Genomic DNA, 27,320 nt, shown 5'->3' with positions numbered 1-27,320 from the left:
CTTGGTTTCTTTACTTCCACGTGTGTCCTTTCAGTAAGCTGTGCATCCCTTCAAGTGACCAGAGTGTCTCAGTCTTCATACCAACAGTGTCAAACCATCACCCGCCAGTGAGCCCCCTCTCCTCGCTAGAGGGGACAAGACGACAGAGAAGCAGACCTGTGCTGTCTGGAGCACACTGTCCACTGACAGCCTTGCAGGGCAGCCTTCCCAGGCCACCCCCCTGAAAACGGCAGCCTGTCCCCTCCCCGGCCAGTGACCCCAGCAGGGCCCCTTGTGATGTCTTCACAGAACTTATCTTCAGCGAATAGGATCTTTGTGTTCGTTTCCTGTTGCTACCGTAACAAGTAACTACAAACTTAGTGGCTTCAAACAATGTGCATTTATTCTCTTACAGTTCTGGAGGTCAGATGTCAGAAACAAGTCTTATGGGATGTTGGCAGTGGTGGCTCCTTCTGGAAGCTCTGGGGGGGGAATCTGTTCCTTGCCTTTGTTGGCTTCTAGAGGCTGCCCACATCTCTTGGTTTGTGTCCCCCTTGTCCTGGAGCCTTTTCTCCCTTTTTCTCCATCATCACATCACCCTCTCAGCTGTCTGCTGTTCCTGTATCCCTCTTATAAGGTGTTCTGCATTGGCATTTAGGGCCCGTTGGAGTAATCCAGGATGATCTCCCCATCTCAAAACCCTAAATCATATCAGCAAAGCCCCTTTTTGCTATGGAAGGTCACATTCACAGGTTCCAGGGATTAGGACAGAGACATCCTTAGGGACCATTATGGAACCTCCCACAATCTTGTTCATATATTTGTTTACTTGTTTGCATTTTTTCCTCTCCTTTTCACCCTCAGGAAAATAGACTTTCTGTGGGAGCAGGGGCCCCCTCACCACTGTATACCCAGGGCCTGGGGTAGGGTCTGGTATAGAGCGGATGCTGGTAAATGGCTGTTGAATGTATAAATAGATGAATTAATGAAATGGCAGAATTTTTAACTTCCAGAGACTCCTTTGGCCTCAAATCTTAAAAGAGAATATGGTCTTTGGATCTTTTAAGCCAGTATTTCTCAACCAAAGTGTGCTGCAGGGGGCTGTTTCTGCAAGATGCCTTATGAAAAAAAATCCTGTGGTCAAATAAGTGACTTGTCAAAGTCCCTTATTGATAAGTCAAATAAGTGGGAGTTGCCTCACTGTATCACGTTAGAGATGTTTGGTGCACATTCATGTGTAAAGTCTCCGAAAAGTCCTCAGTAAAGGAACGTCATGAATTGGCTGTATAATCCAACAACTCTAAAGCTTTCAGTAAAACACTATTTTAGTAAGAGTTATTCTTTTCCTTGCTGTACCCCTTCATCATGCGCCATAAAATGGATATTCAAGGAACTCATGATGGGAAATGCTGCTTTTGCTGTCGGACTAAGCCTTTTTGTCTTCTGAACTTGTTGGCATCTTTTCTCTCTTCCCCACCCTCCTCCTCTTCCTTTCCTTTCCCTCCCCCCACTTCTTCTAGTTTTCCTCCTCCTCCTCCTCCTCCTCCTCCTCCTCCTCCTCCTCCTCCTCCTCCTCCTTCTTCTTCTTCTTCTTCTTCTTCTTCTTCTTCTTCCTCCCTCCTCCTCTTCCTTCTCCTCCTTTTCCTCTTCCTCCTTCTTCTTAATTTCCTCACTCAGCATTTTTTGTTCCTGAGCGTTCCTAACTTTATTCTTGCAAGTTCCTGCTCCCATCCACCTCCCTGTTTTACCTTATGGGTCCTTGAGGAACTCCACACCTTTAGGGCTCTGGCCTGTGGACGCTGTTCTCAAGTGTCCCTGCCCCACTTTTGTATTCATCTTTGGTTATGTGACCGACCCGACTTCTACATGGACATCTTCTTTCAAGTCCAAGCCCTTCAACAGTAAAAGGGAGACTTATTCTACAACCTTTAAGTATTTCATACATAAAGAGTAAGCAATGGAGGAATTCCATTTTATGGGGTTTTTTTGTTTTAAATACAAATACACACACACACACACACACACACACACACACACCTGCTTTCTTTTTAATAAGAAAAGGTAAGTTCTAACTCCATTAGCAAATTTCAATTACATAAGATTTTATCAACCATATATGGTTTGATATATGTGCTGCCGAAGCGAGCACAACCATATATGGTTTGAAATATGCTTTATTTTTTTAGAAGGACTAACCCTAGAAGATTGGGTTCCTAGCAATGTTAGCCTGAGCTAGACTCCATCACCTGAATGGGGTCCGAGAAACTACTGGTCGGACAGCTGTTCATATGGTTGGAACCTCATGCCCATTGAGATGTTGGTTCTCCCTAAATTAGACTGCAGGTTTGGACCAACTTTTCAATGTTTGACACATCTCCAGGATCTAACCAGTGGAATTTAGGTCCCACAGCAAGCCTGTTTTGGTAGAATCCTATTTCTCTAATATTTTATTTTTCCTAGTGCCTTCACATTGGCTATCTTATCCAGTTCTCTCAACAACTCTCTAAGGCAGAACTAAACCCATTTTACAGATGAGGGAATAAAAGCACAAGTTTATGCAGTCAGTGACTAAGTGACATTCGAGACTTGACTTCAGATCTTCAGATTTTTCTATAGCTATATTTATACAAAGAGAAAGAAATGAGAGGGCTCTCATGTTTGCAGTACAGTCTTACATACATGATCTTATCTAATCCTTAAAAATATTCTGTAGAACAGGCAGAATAAGGATTTTAATCCTGATTTTATAAGTGACAAAAACTGAAAGCCCAAGGCTCAGGCCATGTAACTAGTCCATAGCAGGGGTTGGATTTAAAAACAGAGCTTCCAAAGTCACGTGTCAAATGCTTTTAGGTCCTCAAGATTCCGACGTATGCCAGGGCTCTTGGAGGCGTCCTCATGGGAGAAAAGGTAGAAAACATGTAGAAGATGGAATCAAAGGTTGAAGCAAATCAAGCCAATAATCCAGGGGCAACAATGGGCTGAGGTATTTAAAGTATTAAAATAAAATGTTAAGAGGACTTCATTTTGTTGCCTGAGGACAGCGAGCTTTAGCCTGGGGGGCGACGTGGAAACTGCTCCCAATAGATTCCAAGGGTAGAATCAAGGAGTGAAGGGGATTTTACCCCTTATCTCTGTTCCCTATTTTACTGTCTGTCCTCCTCCTTGTCAGGAAGCTCTTCTTCCTTTCTTTTTTCTTTTTTTTCCTAAATGAATTCCCTCTTGAAGCAATTTGAGTCCTTCTCCTCTTGTTCAGCCCCGGGGGAGAGGAAGCTGGTTTGTCACCAAACCTTCCTTTTCTGTTTCACCCGGGCTAACAACGTAGTTGCAAGGTGGAGATGTCTAAGGTTTAGTTTTCCTATTGCCTGTGTCCTTGCCTTGAATAATTCAGTAGAAGAAGCCCTCTCTCTTTTTTTTTTTTTTTTTGTAGCTTTTGAGAATCACAGTGGTTCATACGAAAGCCATCTTTTTGAAAAAAGAAACACAAAAGTTATGAATGGCCACCCAGGTTCCAGTTGGCAGACCTTCCAGTTAGTGACAGGTTAGGGGTGGGACACGACGCAAGGACCCAGAGCAGGACTGCCGGTCCTCTACCTCCCAAAGCAAGGTCTCGGGCAAGGCTATGTGGTTATGTCTCTGCCAGTGTGAAGGTGCACTTGGACCTGGTTGAGTGTCTCCAGCCCCCCCAGGGCCTTGCTCCCTCTCCCTCCCCTGCTATTAGGACTGTTCCTAAAGGGAGGTCCCCTAGCAACTCCTGATTTAGAATTTTCTCCCCTCCCTACATGTAATAATTTATGGCAAGCCCCAAAATAATCTCCTTAAAATACCCAAACGTTGTTGTTGTTGGGGAGCTGCCCCCCCTCCCGAAGCGTTTTATATCCAGGCCTCCATCAGGCAAATTTCGGATAAAAGGTGATTAGTGTTTTGGCAGCATTTTCATGAGGCTTTCTCTTGTATTCCTGCCAAAGAGCTTGCCAGGCCCAGATTTGATTAAAATGGCAGTGGGCTCTGCTACTTGAATGTAATTAGAACCATTCATTAAAGCTTTTGCTGACAGTTTGGCAACCTGTGCATTTTTCAGAGTATGGCCGGCAGCCCATGGAAACGGCTCCAGGGAGGAGCCAGGGCCCAACAGCCCAGGCCGAGCTCGAGGAACGAGGAACGAGGAACGAGGAACGGGACATCCTCCGTGGCCGGGAGTTCTCTGCTGGGCCAGGCTGGCATTCACGGGGACACACAGCTCCCTTCACTGGATTAAAAGGGATGGGAGTGCTGCTTTCTTATTGAAACCAAAGCTGGGCAGGAGGTTGTGTGGTGCCTTTTATAGAGAACATAGGATGCTTAACTTTTAACAATGACACCCTTGAACAAACCCATCTCACAAGCACACAGCAGCCCAGGGCAGTCAACCACTTTCGCGGGAGGCCAATGTCCTGTCCTTTCTACCTCTGGTGCCTGATATAGGGTGTGAACATTTAGTAGGTACTCAGTAAAAGCTAATGAATAAAGAACAGTCAGACGAGAAGTAGAAAAAGAAAAGCTTGCTTATTTTGACATCAGTGTTCAGAGGTGTGGGTTCCCTGCCTCTAATCCTTTTGTGGTGATGATCTTTCTAAAATGTCCATCTGGCTGTCTTTCCTCTGAAAACATTTCAGTATCTCCCATTGTCCCTAAGATGAGGTCCATACTCCTTAGCAAGGTGGGTAAGGACGTGATGGCGCTTGATTACCTCTCTGGTTTTAGGTCTCACCATCCTTCCTGCCTCCCCGCTTGCTCTGTCTGCTTTGGCCACTCTGAATTCCAAGCAGCTCCTGACACAGTCTCTAAAGCTGTCACTCGTGCCCAGGCTGTCCCCTCTACCTGAGCTCCGTCATGCCTCTCTATCTTCATCTGACTCCCTTCTGCATATTTTGTGTTCTTTGTCTGAATGCTATTTGTCTCTCCCGTGAAGGCTACCACGTGCTACTTAAAAGTACTTTAGAACAATTTTTCCAGCCCTCATCTTTGTGGCCAACATAATCCATTGAAGTAGTCTGTGTGTGTGTGTCTCAGTCCCAACAAAATGTCACCTCCCTGCGGGCAGGCACTGTGTCTTAATCACCTCTGATTCCTCAGACCCTGGCATAGGACTCGACTATGATAAGTGCTCAGTAAGTATTTTTAAATGAATGAACCCTTGTGGCCATATCATATAATAAATATACGTATACCTCATGATTTGATTTCTAGATCTTAGCCATTCTGAAAAGTGACTCTGACGTGGTGGTTTGGCTCACAGAAGATTAGCTGAACCCTTAGCAGGAGGTAGATGGCACTTTTAAAACAGTCCACGGAATAGTCAGGGAGGTGCATGCTTGGCTCTACAGAGGGGCCTCATGCCAGGGAATCCAACTCAGAGGGACGGTTTTATTGGCTGCGCAAATCCCCCCCATGCCCGTTCCCTGCCTCCTCACTGCACTGATGCTGACTCCTGTGCTTGACTTCTGCTCTTGGCATTGTCCGTCCTGACTCCAGAAAACTGCTTTGGCTTGACTCTGCTACCTTGACCTGGCTTCTCAGAATGCTCTTTTGTCCATTGTTGGTCTGGAACCAGAGCCCCAGATTTCAGTCCCACTGCACCACGCCTTGAGTCCCATTTCCCAGGTTGCACAACCAAGGTACATAGAGGTTGGGTGACAGCACTGAGAGTGTCAGCCATACAGCCAAGCCTTTGAACGCAGTGGGTTTATTATGTCTACCATGTCCACAGAGAGGTGGAGGGGACACCCAGTCATCCTCAGGTGGAAAGAACAGACACCTGAAAGATTTTAAAGAATGAGCCACAATAAAACCGCAGTGAACTTGAAATTACGGGCCTTTGGCAATCGTTTCAATTACGGTTCGCATCCCAGTGCTGTTCCTGTTGGCAGAGGTTGGGTTGATAACCCTGCTTTGAAAGCATAATCCTATGCAGTCTCAGAAGGAAGATGGGGGAGTGGTGGTAGGACACTGACATGCACTGTTCGCGAGTTTTCATACGAGCACAACAGATCTATTGTTCTTGTGAAAACAAATCACCTAAATGGAGATTTGTATATTGTATGTATATATACATATATCTGTTGAATTATATAAATAGATGTATTTGTGTATTTAGACATATGTCCAAATAGATGTTAAATAGATATTTTTAAATCTTGGGAAAAATGAAGCTGGGGAGGCTCACATGGAGGGGACACTTTCACTTATTTTTATACTTATTAAGAAGAGAATTAGAAATAATTTTTTACTTTTTTATGTTATTCTACCTTTGTTTAGCAGTTTTACTTCCAGGAGTCTATTCTAAGATGATAACTGGACAAACATATAAATTGGGTACATGTATAAAGATGTTCATCACAACAGCATCTATGTATCTAATACCAAACATTGGAAATAATATTCCAATCATATGTCTTTAGAATGAAATTCACTGGGCCATTAAAAATAATGTTGTAGAAAATAAATAATATTTATTGACATGAGAAGTGATGCATGATACATTGCTGAGCTGGGAAAAAAACGACAAAACGATTTATACATTGTGACATTACTTCTGTTTACTAAGTGGATACACAGAGAGAGACGAAGTTTGGAGTGGATACAACAAAATGTTATCTGTGATTTGTCTTTGAGAGATAGATTGAAAAGTATTTTAATTTTCTTTTTGTTGTATGTATTTTCCAATTTTCTACAATGGAAAGAAATCACATTTATAATAATTTTAAAAGTTATAAATCAGAATCGTGCCGCCTGGAGTTTAGCACAAACATGGGGCTCCAACTGGGGCTTTGCCATTGCCAAGGAAAGCGGAGAAACCAACTGTTTGGTTTCACACACGATGCTGGCGAAACTGCAGCCAAGGGCAGCATTTGTGTGTGAGCGTGACCATCGAGACCAATGCCGGGGACTTGATCATCACTCACGCCCACGTCCTTTCCATATTGTTCCCAGTCTGGTTAAGATGCTGCTCTGAAGATGCATATTTCACTCAGGAGAGAGAAGTCTGCATCAAATTGGGTCCTTTGCTAGCTACACCATGCATTTGCACCAATATTTATCCCATCTGTTCCGAGAGTCTGCTCCCCATTACTTACCAAACTGTCAGTGGCTCCCCATTATTTACAAATTCTTTGGCCGGGCAGGCAGGGTTTCATGAGGTCTGCCCCCAGCCTCCTTCCCCAGCCATCTCTCCCTCGAGTTCCTTTCAGGTACCTTCTGCTCTAACCAACAGGGGTGCTCGCCATTCGCTCATGACTCAGGATGCTTTCAGCCACCATGATCAGAAACCCAACCTGACTTCTAGAGAGAGGCAACGTGTGCTCTCTGGGGATTGGGTAGGCTGTAGGGATGATTGACTCAGCAGCCTGGTGTTGTGATCAAGGACCCTGCCCCTCTGCTCTGCCGTTCTTAATGTTGGATTCAAGCTCAGGCCAGAGGGTGAATTAGCTGCAGTGGTTCCAACCATCAGGTCAACATGGTAACATCTTGAAGGGAAAGGTGCACTTTTTTTAACTTGTGGTTTTTCTCTTGGGGCAAGAAGACTATTCCAAGAAGCCCCCGCCCTGCCCCCGGAAACTGCTCCTCATATCTATTGGTTAGAAATAAAACACACGCCGTTCCCAAGCTGGTCCCTGACATCACGAATGGCTTTACTCTTCCACCGGTCAGGGCCATGCTTAGAGCTGGGGGAAGAGTCAGCCTTCGTGCTAGTGGCTGCAGGAGGGGTGGGCCGACACCTACACGAAATTTAGGGTTCTGTTAGGAAGAAGATTTCTGGGTGGCGATGCCATCCAACTGAGCCATTTCTTCCCACGACCTGTATTGTTCACACTAGTTCCCCCGCCGTTCTTTCTAATTCTTCTTATTCGTATTTTTTGTTCATCTTTCCTAGCCTGACTCAAGCTACGTCTTGTCTGAAGCTGGCTCTGGTCTCCCCTGCTAGCTGTACTGTCTTTTTCCTTTGGAATTAAAACTGTAGGATGTTATAATTTTTCCTAAACATCTTTTATATAGTCTGCTATATATCGTGGTTATTTGTGAGCGTGTCTGTTTTTTTTAAATGCGACCAGGAATTACAAGATGAGTTCATGCATTGTGTTAGAATGATTAGTAGTCAAAGTCAGTGTGACCAATGCGTAGTTTCTGGCGCAAGGCGTGGCATATCTGCCTCTATTCTCTTCTGCATGTGTGTGACAGAACTGATTGTAGCACTACTTCGAACAAAGCCTGGGCTCAGCCTCAGAATCGTTCTCAGGTGGTTCTCCAGGAAGCCATCATTAAGTGATTAGGACTGATGCTGAAAATGATGCCCATTTGCCATTTTTGGCCTGTGTGTGCATAAGGCGCAGGTCAATTTTTAGGGGCAGAGGTTAGAGTCAGAGTAAAATATACACAGAGGTAAGCAGTATGTGATTCCCTGGGTCCTGGAACCCGACACCTAGGGAATCACCATCCCTGTACACAAATTCTTTGACGTTAAGGCACACTGAGATGAGTGTCACGTTGAGGTGGTCACAGAGAACTGGGTGAGCGTAGGGAAGACTTCTGCAGAAGGGAGCTCTCCTCATTGTATATTCAGGACACATACTTAACCAGTCCCCTGTTGCCCAATGTTTAGATTATTTCTAATTATTCAATATGATCAATAGTATCAGAAGGGATACCCAGGTAGTCAATTTTAATATATTTAAAATTATTCTCATGGGATAAACTCCTAGAAATAGAATGGCTAAGGTAAGAGTAGGTACATCTTAGGGATATATGTATATATTACTAGCAATGTGTGTGTGTGTATATGCATATATATATATATATATATATATATATATACTATATACACTATATGCACACATGTACATTACATGCACACATATATATTTACTCCTTTTGGGGTCTCAGTTGTGTAAATGTGTCATATAGTCCATTCAATCAATGTAATACAGCAAATTATACTGCAGTGCGTGGCCTTGTACATATATCTTCTATTTTATCTTTATCTAATATATCTTCTATTTTATCTAATATACCTTCTATTTTTGCCGGTGTGTTTTTTGGTTAGATTCCTAGAATTGGGGTGGCTGGGTCAAAGGGTAATCATATATTTAATTTTCATAGATACTGACAAATTCTCCCCCATAGAGATATCACTTTATAAATCCTACCAGCAATGTATGACAACGTCTATTTCCTAAATCTTGCCCACAGTCCAACTTGGGGAATAGTATCTCCATGGCCTTTTCATTTATTGCCCACTACTGAGAGTTACAGTGAGCAGCTTTCGTATGAGAAGAACCATTTGCATTTCTTTTTCCGTGCCAGTCATGCTCATTTTTCTGTAGATCCTTGGTCTTTTTAGTCTTCTTATATTTTAAGATATTAACGTGCTATATGCGATATAAGTTGATATCTTCCAGCTTGTCATTTGTCTTTTACTATCATTTGATAGAGTTTCACTGTGGAAAAATTTATCTTTAAAATTTTTGTATAGGCAAATCCATCAATCTTTTCCTTACAGTGTCCAAATTTTGAACCATAGGTTAAAACCTTTTCCTATTACTGTATTATAGAAGAATTGACCTGTGCTTTTCTTCTAATATTTATGATTTCTCAGTTTCTTTTCCTTTTTCTTTCTGTTTCTTTCTTTCTTTTCCTCCCTTCCTCCCTTCTTTCCTTCTTTCCTTCTTTCCTTCCAACATTTAAATCTCTGATCCAATTAGAATGTATCTTCATTTATGACGTAAGGAATAGATCAGATTTTATCTTTTCCAACCTGGCTATCCATTTATCTCGAATCATCTTTTCTCTATGAATTTCTTCATTGTACATTAAATTTTCTTTCACATTAAGTCTATTTCTGGATTTTCTGTTCTATTCTACAGTCCTAGCTCTATCCCAATACCACATATTTAATTTTAGAAATGTTAAACTATATGTAGAACTTGGTAGGTCTTATTTTCCAGAAATTTCCTAATTATTTTTCCAGTTTAGATTTGAAATGAACTTTATAATCAACTTCTCAAGGTCTGGGAGCGGGGAGCCCCTAATAACATTTTTGTCAGGATCACAAGAAATCTGTAGTTTAACTTAGAGAGAACTGATTTTTCTAAATTTGGGTCTTTCTAATCAAGAACATCTTTCTGTTTATAAGAATAATTTTGGGTTTTAGGGAGTGTTTTTTTCTTTTGTTTTTCTCATAAGGTTTTAGATATTTCTTATTAGGTCTAGGCTGGCTACCTGTTTGTGTGAACAGGTCTTGTCTTCGATTTTGTCTTCTAACCCAGTTCATGTTTGTAAATATGAGGGTTCTTATTTTTTATATAACTGTTTAACTTGGATGTAAATTCAGACTTACGGAAGAATTGAAAGAATAGTACAAGGAACTTCCATGTAGCCTTTCTCCAGATTGCTTCATTGCTTACATTCTGATATATACATAGTTTTTTCATTTGTTGTTTTTGTTTTCCCCAGATTGCTTTGAGAGTAAGTTGGAGATACAATGCTCTTTTACCCCTAAATATTCAGTTTGTATCTCCTAAGAACAAGGACATTGACCTTTCATAACCACAGTATAGTTACCAAGTTCAAAAAATTTAACATCATAATATGACTATTTAATCAATAAGCGATATCTAACTTTAACCAATTGAACCAGTAAGTTCCTTTATATATTTTGCCCCTCCGTCTCCACCCCCTCCCTGCTCCAGGATCACACATGTATCCCATGTTGTGTATCTTTAATCTCTTTATTATGGAACAGTTCCTTGGATTTTGTGTTTTGCTTTTCTTTTTTAAGATTTAATTTATTTGTTTATTTGAGAGAGAGAGTATGCACGTGCAGCAAGTGGGAGGAGGGTCAGAAGGAGAGGGAGAGAGTCTCAAGCAGACTCCCCACTGAGTGGGGAGCCCGTTGCTGGGGGGCTGGATCTCATGACCCTGAGATCATGACCTGAGCCGAAATCAAGAGTTGGATGCGTAACCGACTGAGCCACCCAGGTGCCCCTGTTTTGCCTTTCTTGACCTTGACATTTTTGAAGAATACAAGTCAGTTGTTTTATAAAATGCTCCTCAATTTGGATTGATATGCAGTTTATACATAATTCAATTCAGGGATACCTATTGATTTTCATATGTGGATTTGTATTATGTGCTACTGTACTACTTTGTTCTATTCTTCGAGGTAGCTTTGTTCTGAAATCTCTTGGATTTTCCCAGACATAGAACAAGACCAGCTGCACATAGAGACAGCTTTATCCCCTCCTTTCCAGTTCTTGTGCCTCTGTTGTCAAAGACCTAGAGGGCATTTGGACCTTGTCTCCTGGACAGTGCTTGCATCTTTTCTGATTGCCTCTGATTGGCTGTGGATTCACTACTTGAGAAGGACTGAGTGTGTCCTTCGGAGGAATTTGCTTTTCCCAAAGTGCGTCTATGTGGGTAGGGGGTGGTGGTTGCTGACAGGATGCTGAGGGCCATGCTCATCTCATCCCCAGATGAAACAGTGTTCAGATAGGGAAGAGAAGTATTATTTGCTGCAGAGTACAGAGATTCATTCACTGATCATGAAAATCCTTAGTAAGAACTCGTGCTAGGTGACAGGGCTATAAAGAAGATTGATTAACAGTTGGGGAAAGAATTCACTTAGACTCTATTTCATGTCAGAAGCCAATTATTCCAGGCATAATAAATGGCCAAATATAAAAGAAAAACCAAATACAAATGAAAAACATTAGGCTTCCAGAATTTAAGGGAAAGCACGGAAGGTTACAAGTGTTTGAAGAAGTCATAAGGAACAACAATTAGCAGTCTTGACTACATGATAATTAAAAACACTTTGGCATAACCAAAATTAAAGGGCAAACTATGAGATAGGATAGAAAGTTAACATTTATTTGGAAAACATATATGGATTAAACCAAAAACATAGAGAATGACCTCAGTTCCTAAATGAACAAAGAGATACAGATTAGAACCATAATGAGGTCTTTTGCTAACTGTGTGTGTGAAAGAGAGAGAGAGAGAGAGAGTTATGGTGGAGGAAAATATTACCATTATAAAGATGGTGGCTAAAATCTCATAAGTAAGAAAGTCATCTTTGTTGGAAAAATAAATCATTTGGGTAAGAAGGGGACACTTCCCCCCCTTCCCAGGGCCTGGCCTGAAAGGGCTGAGGTGGGAGAAAGAGAGAAACCACTCTGCATAGCAAAGTGGGAAGGACTTTCAGTTTAGGCGTGCCTGTGTGCTGTGGGGACATCTGAAGAATGAGGGTCACAGGGACAGGACAGGGAAGCCATTTGGCCCCTGTGGGAGTGGCTTATGAAATTTGGGAGCAGAGATGTCTTCTGTTAAAATTTAATTTATCTGCTGAGCTGTGCCAGACTCCTCAGTAAACATCTACTCCACACAACTACCTCACGGGGGGCAAAGAGCGGGCAGTGCCGGTGCCCTGAGGAAATCCAGGAAAGGGGGTTATTTCCCCGTCTGGGCTGAGGCCGAACTAAAAGAAGGAAACAGCCCGCAGAAATGAGGGAAAGCTGAGACTCAGTGGCAAAAATGCTCCAAACAAGAAGAGATAATAGGTAAAATCATTTGTAAGATGGCTATACTGAAAACCAAAAGAGAAACTCTAATGAGTAGGAATGAGCGGTCAGGAAGGGGAGAAGTCATTGGGCCTTGAAGAGGAAACTGGGATGTCAAAGCACACAGGGAGGCAGGGGTTAAATCTACCTCAGGCCCGGCGAGGTTGTGCTCAGTGTCAGAGCACGTCAGCACAGCATTCAAACTAGTGGTTCTCAAAGTGTGCTCCTCGAGCCAGCGGCATCTGCCTCCTCCTAAGAATGTGTTATGAATGCCAATTCTTGGGTTCCATCCCAGACCTACTGAATCAGAAAGTCTGGGGATAAGGCCCAAAATCTGTGTCTTAACAAGGTGATTCTGTTGCATGCTAGAGTTTGAGAACTGCTGGTTTAAACTGTAGTTCAGAGAGACGATTCCAGGAGTTACGATCCCTTCATTCATCAGGTTACTCAACAGGTGTTTACCATGTGCCTGCTGTGTTCTGGACACTGGTCTAGACTAGGCCTACAGAGAATAGGAAGTGTAAAGTCTTCGTTCTGGTACTATCCCATAAGGATTTTAGCATTTGTTTTCATAATTCTCATAGGTCCCATATTATGTTAATTATTATTTTATTAAGAATTATTTACTTATTTATTTTAGAGAGATAGGGTGTGTATGAATAGGAGGAGAGTCAGAGGGAGGGAGAGAGAGAGACAGAGTCTTAAGCAGATTCGCTGCTGAGCGCCGAACCCGACGTGGGGCTTCATCTCAGGACCCTGAGATCACGACCTGAGCTGGAATTAAGAGCTGGATGTTGAACTGACTGAACCACCCAGGTGCCCCCCCATATTATATTAATTAGTAACTATGCTTCCAGTTGGTCAAGGATGAAATCCTTAGCATTATCCTTTTCTTTGTATACTGTAACTCGGGAAATCTTGTGGATGCTTCCTTCCTTCAAAATATATACAGAATTAGGCCTCTTTTTCTTGCCTCCACTGTCCTTACTTTGGCCTTGCCACTGTTTTCTGTGAGAATTGAGGTGCTGGAGATTTGAGCCAGGAGAAAAGAGAAGGAGAGGGCAATGCTCAAGCATTACCCTCAACACAGTTAGTCGAGGGATCTGCTTAAGGTTCACGTCACATTGTGACACTCTTCTGCTAAATGCCAAAGACTTCCTGTTTCACTCAGAGTAAAAGTCCCTGTTCTCAGACTGGTAGACAAGGGTCTGTGTGATTATCCCCCATGTCCACTTCAGTATTAATTCAAATACCTGGGTAGGTCATCTTGCCATGCTATTTCCTTACCACAGCAGAGAGGCCACCTCCTGGCCTTTGCACTGGCTGATTGCTCTGTCTTGAACATTCTTCTCTCAAATATTTGCATGGCTAATTCACTCACCTTCTTCAGGTCTTGTCTCAGATGTTACCATCTTAATGGCCTTGACTCTCTTATTTAAAAATGTAACTCATGCTCACTATCTGCAGTCCTGACACCCTTTACCCTCCTCACTATTACCTGCTTCTCATGGCACTTAGCTTCCAAGGCATGATACAATGTCCTTATGCTTTGTCTCCTCCATAAGAACAAAAGATTCCTAAGGGCAGGGTCTCTGTCTTTTTGTTCTCTGCTGTAACTCATGTGCCCAGAACATTGTTTGTCAATAAACATGTGTTTAATTAATAAATAAAATGTTTAACATGTTGCATTGTTATCATAAATTGACTTTTTTTTTAGGATAGTTTCTGACTATTTATCTCAGGTTCTCAGGACTTAGTTATTATGTATCTACCTACTTTCTGCCACTTTGTTTATTTTACTTAGACTTTGGGTTGATTCCCTTGGATTTTTTTTAAAATTTATTTTTTATTTTCAGCATAACAGTATTCATTATTTTTGCACCACATCCAGTGCTCCATGCAATCCGTGCCCTCTATAATACCCACCACCTGGTACCCCGACCTCCCACCCCCCACCCCTTCAGAACCCTCAGATTGTTTTTCAGAGTCCATAGTCTCTCATGGTTCACCTCCCCTTCCAAATTCCCCAAACTCCCTTTTCCTCTCTAACTCCCCATGTCCTCCATGCTCTTTGTTATGCTCCACAAATAAGTGAAACCATATGATAATTGACTCTCTCTGCTTGACTTAATTCACTCAGCATAATCTCTTCCAGTCCCGTCCATGTTGCTACAAAAGTTGGGTATTCGTCCTTTCTGATGGAGGCATAATACTCCATAGTGTATATGGACCACATCTTCCTTATCCATTCATCCGTTGAAGGGCATCTTGGTTCTTTCCACAGTTTGGCGACCATGGCCATTGCTGCTATAAACATTGGGGCACAGATGGCCCTTCTTTTCACTATATCTGTATCTTTGGGATAAATACCCAGTAGTGCAATGGCAGGGTCATTGGGAAGAGAATCGATTCCATTTGCTATCGCACCAAGAACCATAAGATACCTGGGAATTAAACCTAACCAAAGAGGTAAAGGATCTGTACTCGAGGAACTACAGAACACTCATGAAAGAAATTGAAGAAGACACAAAAAGATGGAAGACCATTCTATACTCTTGGATCAAAAGAATAAGCATTGTTAAAATGTCTATACTGCCTAGAGCAATCTATACTTTAATGCTATTCCAATCAAAATTCCACCAGTATTCTACAAAGAGCTGGAGCAAATAATCCTAAAATTTGTATGGAATCAGAAGAGACCCCGAATTGCTAAGGAAATGTTGAAAAACAAAAATAAAATGGGGGGCATCATGTTACCTGATTTCAAGCTTTACTACAAAGCTGTGATCACCAAGACAGCATGGTACTGGCATAAAAACAGACACATAGACCAGTGGAACAGAGTAGAGAGCCCAGATATGGACCCTCAACTCTATGGTCAAATAATCTTCGACAAAACAGGAAAAAATATACAGTGGAAAAAAAGACGGTCTCTTCAATAAATGGTGCTGGGGAAACTGGGCAGCTATATGTAGAAGAATGAAACTCGACCATTCTCTTACACCATACACAAAGATAAACTCAAAATGGATAAAAGACCTCTGTGAGACAGGAATCCATCAGAATCCTAGAGGAGAACATAGGCAGTAACCTCTTCGATATCAACCACAGCAACTTCTTTCAAGATATGTTTCCAAAGGCAAAGGAAACAAAAGCAAAGATGAACTTTTGGGACTTCATCAAAATCAAAAGCTTCTGCACAGCAAAGGAAACAGTCAAGAAAACAAAGAGGCAAGCCACGGAATGGGAGAAGACATTTGCAAATGACAGTACAGACAAAAGGTCGATATCCAGGATCTATAAAGAACTCCTCAAACTCAACGCACACAAAACAGACAATCATATCAACAAATGGGCAGAAGATATGGACAGACACTTCTCCAATAAAGACATACAAATGGCAGACACGTGAAAAAATGTTCATCATCACTAGCCATCAGGGAGATTCAAATTAAAACTACATTGAGATATCAACTTACACCAGTTAGAATGGCCAAAATTAGCAAGACAGGAAACAACATGTGTTGGAGAGGATGTGGAGAATGGGGAACCCTCTTACACTGTTGGTGGGAATGCAAGTTGGTGCAACCTCTTTGGAGAACAGTGTGGAGATTCCTCAAGAAATTAAAAATAGAACTTCCCTTGGATTTTTAAGAAGGTGGTATTTCTCTCTTTTCCTTTTCTATGTGAATCCCCCTTCATGAGCATCTCCAATTCTAGAACATCTCTAATCTATAGTAAAAACTATAATAAAACACTATAATATCTTATTCTTCAGAGGGCATGCCTTTCTGTGATTTCTCCGTTGAGACTAACATTGACTTGCTTATGTATGTATTTTGTCTGTGGGGGGGGGGGTCGGTGTGTGTGTGTTGTGTGTGTGTACCTATTCTCATTCTTCAGAAATGCACAAAGATTTTTACCAAGTACATGTCTTGTGTGTCTCTTGAGGGAGCACTGTGGTCTACTGGAAATACCTGGGCCATTTGGCCTGCTGCTTTTCTCACACTGGACGTTTGAGCAATTTCCCACTTCCGTGCCAGATTTCTCTCATCGATAAAAGGTGAACTTGTACAAGCTTATCCAAAGAGAGTCATTTCTTACTGCTCTAATGTAGCCACAAAACCTAATTTTTGCTGCTTTATTTATTGAAATGATAGATTAGGCTAATAATTTTCCTTGTGTTGAACCGATTTTGCACATTTGATGGAATCATTCCTTACTAAGTTTCTGGCACGTAGCATTCCATGAATGTGTGTCAAAGGAGGGAGGAAGAAAGAAATGACAAAAGATCATGAGAGACTTTTGAATAGAAAGAAACGGGTTGAAATCTAATTTCTCCCAGTAATATGCTGTGAGATTTAGAGTCGCAAATGTCAGCTTTTAAAAAAGAAGATACTTATTAAAAATATTTATTGTGACAATTAAATGAGATTATAGATATGAAAGAGCTTTGCAAACTATAAGATGCCATGAAAATATTGTCATTATCATCATCATTAGTAGTATTATTGTAACAAAAATATGAAGGCTTGCTAAATTCAGCCTACTCTATCAGTATTACTAATTGGAAGAGAGCACCAGATTTTTCTGCACTTCTTAGCCTATGATGTACAATTTGAATATAACTGGCTTCCAAGGAAAGTATCCACTGTGAAATGTTGTTTACCATTATTATCGATACGCTTCCCGGGATGCCACGCTTCACATCTCCTGATGAGCCCATTGGGAGAACCAAGGGCTTCCATCGTTTGGCAATTGTCCTGACATACTGATGCAACTTAATACTAATTAACCAGCGATGGACTGTTTGACACGGGTATTGGCATTTCTTGGGCCTTGGGTAAGGAGTTGACAAAATCACATCGACTGTAGTTATCATTCCTTTTCGCACAAGTTGGCCTGTGTATTTTCATGGAAGATGGTGCTGGAGCTCTTAGAGTCTAAGATGCTGAGCCTTGCAGGTGGGAATACCTTCAAGATAAGCAGCTATAATGGAAATACCTTTGACCTGAGGGTAAGAAACCCTGAGAGTCCTGTCCCAGCTCCATGACTGGCTGTGAGATGAAGAGAGCAAGTTCTCCCACTTTGGTCACAGGCCCTCACTCTAGGAGGAGAGAAATTTAGAAAAGATCCCCAGGGTCTTCCCAGCTCCAAACGTTTCTGTGATTCCAGGTAAGGGGAATGACATCTCAACAGTAAGAAAATTCTTCAAACCACCCAAATAAAGATTCACACGATTTAAAAGACAAAATGGTACTACCACTCTAAGGCAGATTAAAGCAAAGAAAAGGAGGCTTAACACTTTTTTTTTTCAAGATTTTATTTATTTATTTGACAGATAGAGATCACAAGTAGGCTGAGAGGCAGGCAGAGAGAGAGAGAAAGGTGGAAGCAGGCTCCCTGCTGAGCAGAGAGCCCGATGTGGGGCTCGATCCCAGGACCCTGGGATCATGACCGGAGCCGAAGGCAGAGTCTTTAACCCACTGAGGCACCCCAGTGCCCCATCTTAACACATTTTTTAAAAAGTAATTTGTTGAAAAAAGACACAAGAGGCAAAAGGAAGACCCACCCTCAACCTGAGAGGCATGAAAACAATGAGTTGTTGACTTTCAATGAGAGTAGTTAACTTTCAAGACTGAAAAGAAAAAAAAAAGTTCTTACATTCTTAGTTTTTTTGAACCCGGTAAAACGAATTTTGAACCCCATTTTCAACAGTACACCGACACTCGAACCATCTAGTGCAGCCCAGAGATTGCAGGCAGGTCAGGCCATCAGAGTAAACCCTACCCCCACCCCCACCCTCGACTCCCACAGGGCATCTTGGAGAGCAGGGCACTGGGGTCCACGTAAAACAGGGAAGCCGATGCTGCTCTCGAGAGGGCCCAGGCTGAGTGTCTTCCCCAGGGACCCCCCGGGTTAGCAGGAGCCGGGAGCTCACAGCAACTCCTCCTGCTGGGCTGAGGAGAGGGGTGTCAGACAGCACAACGTCTCTGCAGCGGATGGAATCCGACAGCTGACAGCCCCACATACCTGTGAGGTGTGGAACTCACAGCTGCTCAGTGCCTGGCAGTTGATAAAAGCCTGAAGCGAAAATGTCTGAGAAGAGCTTAGGCAAAGCGTGAAAACACTTGATCTAAGCCCTCTGACAGCCTGGAGAACGCTGCGAACGCCTCACTCGGCTTGTTAGCAAGGAAACCACAGGCCTTCCGTTTTGCCTCTCGGTTTACGAAGTGCTTACCTACGAACAGGAAGTATGAAAACAGAGTGCGGCAAGTTGACAGAACAACTTGAGTCGACGCCCTGATTTGTCTTGAGGAACTGGTCCTTCTTCCACCCCTACAGAACCTCCAGGCTCTGAATTACCTGGTACTTGGATGCAGACGGACATCGCATTGGGTAGGGACTTAAACCTCAAAGATACATTAGTCGTTCCTTTCTTCAGCTGTATGCTCCAGATCCCAGGACACCCATTTTCTTGACAAACCCTCATTATCCTAGACTTGTTCTAGAGTGAATAACTGTTACAGATACAAAGACACAATACTTCAAAATTGATTCACAATGAACAACAGCAACAAAAGAAACAGACTCATAGATATAGAGAACCAGCTGGTGGTTGACAAAGGGGAGGGAGATGGGAAGTAGGTGAAATGGGTGAAGGGGATTAAGAGGCACAAACTTCCAGTTATAAAATAAAAAAGCCACAGAGAGGAAAAGGCCCAGCATAGGGAATAGAGTCAATAATATTTTTAAATTCACAATCACAGGGGGAAAAAGAGGCAAAACAAGAAATGGACTCTCAAGTATAAAGAACAAAATGATAGTCACTAGAGGGGGGGTGGGGGGATGGGTGAAACAGGTGATGGGGATTAAGGAGGGCACCTGTTGAGATGAGCACTGGGTGTTGTACGGGAGTGTTGAATCACTAAATTATCCACCTGAACCTAATATTACACTTAAGTTAACTGGAATTTAAATAAAAACTTAAAAAAAATAATGATTTGGGGGTGTCTGGGTGGCTCAGTCGGTTAAGCATTAGAGTCTTGATTTTGGCTCAGGTCATGATTTCAGGGTTGTGAGACTGAGCTCCAGGTCGGGCTCCACACTGGGTGTGGAACCAGCTTAAGATTCTCTCTCTCCCTCTCTGCCCCTCCCCCCCAAAGTAATGTTTTTTAACTCAAGTATAGTTAACACACAGTTATATTACTTTCAGGGGTGCAATATGATGATTCAACAGGTCTATGCATTATATAGCGCTCATCGTGATAATCGTACTCTTAATCCCCTGTGTCTACGTAATCTATTCCCCCCCACCTCCCCTCTAGCAACCACCAGTTTGTTCTCTATATTTAAGAGTCTGTTTGGGGGCACTTGGGTGGCTCAGTCGGTTAACCTTCTGACTTTGACTCAGATCCTGATCTCAGGGTCTCACATCCAGCTCTGTGCCCAGCAGGGAGTCTGTTTGTCCCTCTCTCTCTCCTTCTGCCCCTCCCCCAGCTTATGCTCTTGCTCCCTCCCTCTCTCTCAAATCAATAATTGTTTCAAAAGAGTCTTTTTGTGTGTGTGTTTATCTCTTTTCCTTGCTTGTTTTATTAAATTCCACACATGAGTGAAATAAAAAATAAGAAATAACAAGTGTTGGCGACGATGTGGAGAAAAAGGAACCTTCATGATCCATTGGCAGCAATGCAAACAGGCGCAGCCGCTGTAGAAAACTGTATGGAGGCTCCTCAAAACATTAAAAATAGAATTATTGTATGATTCAGTAATTCCAGTACTAGATATTTACCCCCCAAAATGAAAACACTAATTCGAAAGGGTGTATGCACCCCTATGTTTATAGCAGCATTATTTACGATAGCCATTATAAGGAAGCATCCCAAGTGTCTGCCCACAGATGAATGGATAAAGAAGCCATAAGGTGTACACACACACACGCACACACACACGTGTCCTGGAATATTGCTCAACCATAAAAAGAATGAAATCTCACCATTTACAACATCATGAATGGATCTAGAGTGTATGATGCTAAGTGAAATATGTCAGAGAAAGACAAATAATATTTTAATACACTTAAGTGGTAAGCATTTTGTAATGTATATGGTTGTTGAATCACTATGTAGTATGCCTCAGACTAATACTATGTCACATATAATAGTATGTCAAATATACTTCAATTAAAAATTAAAAAATAGTTTTAAAAACCAAAACCCAAATCAATTTATAATGTTTTTACTTTCCTACTAACATCCAGTCTAGATTAGAGAAATAATCTTGAAACGCACTTGAAAACTGCAGTTTAAAATTGGAATTCCTTATTTATTGTCTCAACCACACCATATAACAACCTTAAGAGGGATCAAGATGTCACTGTGGGAGCTGCCGACCAGGTGTAAAGGGACGTTTGACATAGCAAAGTGCAGGAGCATGGTGTGACCACAAACTTACCGTGGACAGAGGAAGCATCCGTGGGCAGGTGTTATTGATGCTGAGCCCTGCGTGTCAGGAGTTGGCCAAGCAAGGGGAGGGGTGAGGGAGAGCATTCCAGGTAGAGGGAACGAAAGTCCTAAGCGTTCGGAGGGGGAGAGCGAACAGCATCACATGAAGCAGAAGAGTAAAGGACAAAAATGTGCTGGAGCTGGGCCGCAGATCACAGCGGCTCAGCAGAATGAGATGACGTCATCAGGTTTTCATTTTTAAAAGTCTGCATTGGACTTCTGGTGACAAGCTGGTTAATTATAGTCCCCAGTTTGTAACCTATTCAAATAATCCAAAGAACATACATAGGGAAGAAAATTCCAATTCCAGCAAATACAGTTAGAGCTACAACTGCCAACCCGTAGGGCAAAAAGGATGCCAAATCTGTGATTGGGGGTTGCATTTGGAGAAGGATGCTGAGAGATGATGCATAACCCTCCAGACCTCAGCGTGGTCCAGATTTTATTAAAAGTAAATGATACGGGGGCGCCTGGGTGGCTCAGTGGGTTAAGCCGCTGCCTTCAGCTCAGGTCATGATCTCAGGGTCCTGGGATCGAGTCCCACGTCGGGCTCTCTGCTCAGCAGGGAGCCTGCTTCCCTGTCTCTCTCTCTGCCTGCCTTTCTATCTACTTTTGATCTCTCTCTGTCAAATAAATAAATAAAATCTTTAAAAAAAAAAAAAAAGTAAATGATACGGACGTTAGTTGTGAGGCAGGGATTCACTGTGAGCCAGACCTACCTCTTGTCCGGGTGATCTGCTCAGGTGATAGGGGCAAACAATAAAAATTAAGAAAAAAAACTCCCTAAATGTCTTCAGAAACCATGTGTCTGGACCAAAGCTGTCAGCAGGTCCAGATCATTGCTCTGCCCTAACTACACACAGCATTCTTGAGCAAATAGCTAACTCTAGTACAATGGCCCCCTTCTTCCAGGAGAGGTGAATAAAAAAGGCCCTGTCTGGGTCCTATGTATAGATACTACCCACAGGAAAAGAATGAGATGAGTTCAGAAGTGGAAACCGGATGAGGAATTCACATCTGGAATGATTCCAAGCTCACCGAGAAAATACTCCAGAGTGTAGAAAACAAGTCCAGATAAATACTTTTTTTAACCCTCAGAGAAGTTAAGAAGAACAAGACTCCTTTGAAAAGGAAGCAAAACAGAGAGATAAAAAAGAGGAAGAGATTCTAAGATAGCCAAAGGAGAAAAGGCGAGCTGTGGATGTTCAGGAAAGAAACAGAACGCAATAACACTGCCTTAGAAGCTGTAATAACCAGAATCTGGAGCATTCAGGAAAGTGGAAAGAAGGTGTTTATAAATCATTAAGATGACAAGGGATGGACATAGCAGATAAAGGCCAACTAAGACAGGCACATCAGTATTTCTGGAAAGGAGAACAGATACATGAGACATAAATGCATTGCAAGATATCATGGGAAAACTTTCCTGTAATAAACCCAGAGCTGAACCTGCACGTCAACAGAACACTCTTTCCAGAAAGAAAAAAATTTAAAAGACTGAGAACAACAACAACAACAATCTTGAGGCATATCTTGAGTTACTGAACTGCAAGGATAGTGTTAAAGCTGTAATTTTTATTCTGTTAATGTATTCCATGTAAAAAAAAAAAAAAAAAAAAAAAAAACCAAGCCAGCCTCTGATTTCTCCATTGCAACATTCAATGTTAGAAGACTGAAGCCCTGTGCGCAGAGTTATGGGGAAAGTTTTATGAAATATTTTCTACCCATCAAATTATGCTTTATTTATGCATAATTTATGTGTGAAACCAGATATCCCTTAAAAATGGATTTAGGGAATTTAGCAGCTCTGAGTTCTTCTTGGGAAAAATACCTATTTATAGACAAAATCCAGACGGTGGTCCTGGGACATAGACCACAGTCAATGGTACTGACTTTTTCTCCAGGTGTCCCTGTGTCCATTTATGTAACAATAATGGAAACAGTAGCAGAAGTTTAAGAGCAAGTACTGTTTATCTGATGCTTTGTAAATGCTGGGCACTTGGCAATCATTATCTCATTCAATCCTTTTCCCGAGCCCTATAGGCTAGGATTTCTATCAGCCCATTTTCTAGTTGGAGAAACACCTGTAACTCAGGAGAAATGGACTTTGAGAGCAAGTAAGCAGAAGACCCGCCTGTGGACTCTTCGTTTTCTGACTCTTCCATTTATGTCTCTTTCATCACTTTCATGTCTTTTTCATGTCCTTATCCTCTGCGTCATGAGAGCCCGCCTCAGCTTTACCCTCCACCTTACAGATCTGATTTTCTGCAGAGTTCTGTCACTGACTGCCTTGGATCGTTATCAGATTATTTGGTAGCATTGCCTTTACATTTATTCCTTAATGGACTACCTCATTACATAGGAATATATTATCTTACCATCTCGTCTTTTATCTCTAGCTTCTTCGGGTCTTTGCTCTTACTTCTTCCAGGGCATTAAGTAGTCTCTCTCTGAAGTGTACTTGTATGGCCTGAATGGAATATATATTTTAAGAATGCCTTTGTCTATCTATCAATGCTACATTCATCTTGTGTGTTGTAGGAAGGTTTTTAATAGCCCCTCTGTAGTGTGTGTGTTGGGGGGGTATGCGTGTGTGTCTGAATATTTGATCTCGTATTTGTTTAAAATTAAGGTGGGTGAATTCCTCTTAGGTCTTACTTGAATAGACTTAGAATCTTTAAGTCTTCAACTGGAGGGCCGGTCGACCATGTCACCCTAGTTCAGGGACACAGAGGTCTATCATAAAGGGGAACTTTATGTTAATGAAGGTTTCTGCACCCAAATCCATTGTCTGGCTTAGCCTCCATTCTGTATCTGACAGCCTTGCTGTACTTCTGTCTTGCCGATCAAGGAAAGCCCGGCCATATCACACAAGAGTAAAGACACTTCAGGGGGACTCCTGCTTGGAGAGAAACCCTTCTCTCCTGAGCTTCCTGTTGAATGTGGCAGGTTTCCGCTGGGCTGCTGGCACGGCTGATTCTCAAAGATTTTTCTATGTAGCAAATGCATTTTCAAGTGAAGAGTTCCCTGCTTCCTCATGGCCCAGTCTGGCCTCTAGCCTGTACCCCACAGGAATTGGGGGTGCCCCTTGCCTTGGATATTTCCTTCTACTGGGTGCCCAGCCATTCCCCTTGAAGATCCTCAAAATTTGCAATGTAGGTCGCGATCATTCTCCAGTATCACAGGGGGTGTTATCTGTTCCTCGTTTAAAATTTCCATTAGATAATTTCAGCTGGTTTCTTACGGGAGACTAATGTCTATAGGCACAGCCTATCTCTCCATCCAAACCCCTCCCAGTGTTTTACTTTTGGCATCTGCTCCCGGTCCCTCAGTTGGGGCAAACTCATCAGGTGATCCTCCCTGGCTTATTGGATTCAAATCCACACATGACTCCTGGCTGCAGCCCAGGGTGCTGCACTTGCGGGCGGGTCCTCTAGACACCACAGCTCAGCGGCACCTCCTAACCAGGTATTTCTGTCCTTGCTTCCATTCAGGGTTAGAAAGTTTGGAACTCAGTTATTTATTAGGATCTTAATTTCTTTTACATTTTTGAATAAGGTCTTTATTTGACGTACATTTACATGCTTTGTCATATTTGCCTCAATAATTTCTCCCTCATGTTTCCCCCATCCTTCTTCCTTTTCTTTTAAATGAAAACGTTCAGATCAGTTTTAAGATGCTTTGTGACCTAAAGGGGACCAGGGTCTGGAGGGAATCAAAGTTAATTTAGAAGCTGAAGGCCCATGTCTATATTTCCTTGGCAGAATTGAAAGTGACTAAAAGATTCTGTCAGTGGGATACAACCCAGCTGTTTCGTGACGCCCTGGGCAGGGGTAATGATGGGAGAGGACGCCCAGAAATAGGAGGCCTCGTCAATCATGGCTGCGACTGATCAAGGCCACGGTCAACTGAACAACCTGTTCTACTTACGCCTTCTTGTGCTAGGATCGGGACATGCCATGGATAAGTAGAGAATTTTTTCGGCAAACGGAGTGAAACAACCTCCACCAAAGGAAAAGCCGATCCCCAAGAAGGGGTAAAAACAGGCTCCATTTTATGTAAAGGCAAAACTGGAATTTGTTGGGCCCCATACAGCTGCTTGCCTGTAAGAATTGTTCCAGAGTTACTCCTGGAATCCAAGGAAAGGCGATGCGAACTATTCTGGTAGCATTAGAGCTCTGAACCAATGGTCAAGGCAGGACTACAATGAGTGACCAAGCACTCCATAACTCCCTTTTTCCTCTCCCAGGGCTTTGTCTGGGCTCCCAACAGAGGAATGTCTAATAGGGGCAAAGTGTCTTGTGAGCACGCGCGGGCGGCTCTGTTCAGTTAGCGGAGAGCAGCAGCTATCTGGAGACCAAGGAGGACAGCGATGGGGGCAGCTGATCTGAGATGGGGCAGCTGACGTGACATCAGCCTTGGCACCGGAGGTGCTGACAGCAGGGGTGGGGCTCTGAAATCGCGTTGACAGAAGTGCAATCAGCAGACACCAGAGCAGCAGGCAGTAGCCAGCAGGAATTATCCCAGACACAGAGCTCTTCTCCCATGAACTTGCAACACACACCACATCGAGGTAGCACTCAGGCAGAAAAGCCCTGGTGGTGTCCACCACCAGTGGAGGAAATAGCAGTTGACTCTCTTGCTTCGCTACTTGCCAACAGCCTTTCAAGAACCCAGCCAAGCCTACGGTAGTAGAATTTCTGCACTGAGGCCAAACACCAAGTAACTACAGGCTTTTTGCTACATTCATGTAGCAACCACCGGACTTCTTCAAGTGGAAGATCGTATCAGTTATATGACGCACAATTATTTCTCTTACACCAGGAAATAAAAATGTTGCCGAATCAACCATGACATACTAATGATGGAACGTTATATCCTGATGTCAGAGATGTTAATGGGGAGGGGGGGTTGTTTGCATCTTTGAAGAGGTGAAATACAGTGCCAGGCCTCGAACCAGGGCTGCAGACAAGAGAGACAGCACATCTCGCCTCGATGAACTCTCAGTCTGCTGGGGGAACGAATGCTGAAAAATCCGTCATGAGTGTGACTCGGGGCCTGGAGGAGGACAGATGTCTTCTCCAAGAAAACGACTCTGCCCCTGAAGTGTGATGGGGGTTGCTCTAGGTGAGGACAAAGTGGAGCTTTCTAGGAAGAGGGATTAACATGTGGGGAGGCTCTCAGATGGGAGAGCGACTGGAAAGAGAGTCGGGCAAGGCCAAGTCATGTGAGGCTCTAGCCCACATTATGGAATTAGGTTGGTCTCAGAGCAGTGGGAGGCTACAGAGAGGGTGAAACAAGATCACATCGTGTTTTTGAAAAATCACTTTATTTGCGGTGTCAATGGGAGGGAAGCATAAGAACAGGTGCAGGGAGATCAGATCATGAGATTTTGCAGCAATTGAGATAAGAACGGATAACGATTTGTAACAGGATGCTGGCCATGGGGATGGAAAGAAATGAAGACTCAAGCGTATTTCAAGGGGGTCCACGACTTCTCTGTTTGGTTTCTTTGATTTCTTTTTCAGGAAGGTTGGGGTTTCCGTTGGCATTCACAGAAACAAGAATATTGACTAAAGAAAATTCCAGATGCAGACTGGAACCAGCTTCTGATGTTCTGGTGTTCATCCGTGCCTGGCTTGGAATACAAAACTCCATACATTTGGATTTTTCCTAAACCAGGACATACTACCTTATTGGGGCAAAAATGTTCCCTCCATTTCCATAACAAATCATCCTTCTCAGATTTAGCTCTAGATAGTTTTGCCATGACCTCAGAGGACATCATGCTTGTGAGCATGAATTCAGAAGTTTTATAGATTGAATTATATATTTTTTAAAGTTTTTCTTTATTTATTTGATAGAGAGCTCACAAGTAGGCAGAGAGGCAGGCAGAGAGAGAGGGGGAAGCAGGCCCCCTGCTGAGCAGAGACACCCCCACCCCACCCCCCTGCCTCCAGTGCAGGGCTCGATCCCAGGACCCTGAGATAATGACCTGAGCCAAAGGCAGAGGCTTAACCCACTGAGCCACCCAAGCACCTCTAGATTGAATTATGTTTAAAAAAATTTTTAGAGCATCCTAATAAGAAGTAGTTACTTAAGGAAGATTTTAGCCAGGAGGTATTTCTAATTTATGTGGGAGTATTAAGTGCCCATCTATAAAATGAGAGACAGTTGTGGTATCCTCAAAAAACACATTACCCTAGAAATAAAAAGGCCTGACTGAGTCCCAACTTTCTCAACT

At 42.7% G+C, this 27,320-nt stretch overlaps 1 long non-coding RNA gene across 3 annotated transcripts in view; it reads left to right on the top strand.

Annotated features, from left to right (window-relative positions):
- LOC309847044 overlaps positions 1-27,000 on the top strand; it is a 357,532-nt gene extending 330,532 nt beyond the window's left edge. For all 3 annotated transcript variants that reach the window (XR_014302276.1, XR_014302277.1, XR_014302278.1), the window contains 2 exons: positions 26,008-26,203; positions 26,605-27,000. This is a non-coding gene — a long non-coding RNA (uncharacterized lncRNA). The remainder of the gene's footprint in view (positions 1-26,007; positions 26,204-26,604) is intronic.
- The last annotated feature ends 320 nt before the right edge of the window (positions 27,001-27,320 follow it).

The sequence above is a fragment of the Mustela nivalis genome, assembly GCF_964662115.1.
Source record: "Mustela nivalis genome assembly, chromosome: 13".
Classification (NCBI taxonomy): Eukaryota; Metazoa; Chordata; class Mammalia; order Carnivora; family Mustelidae; genus Mustela; species Mustela nivalis.
This window is presented reverse-complemented; position numbering and strand designations above follow the sequence as displayed.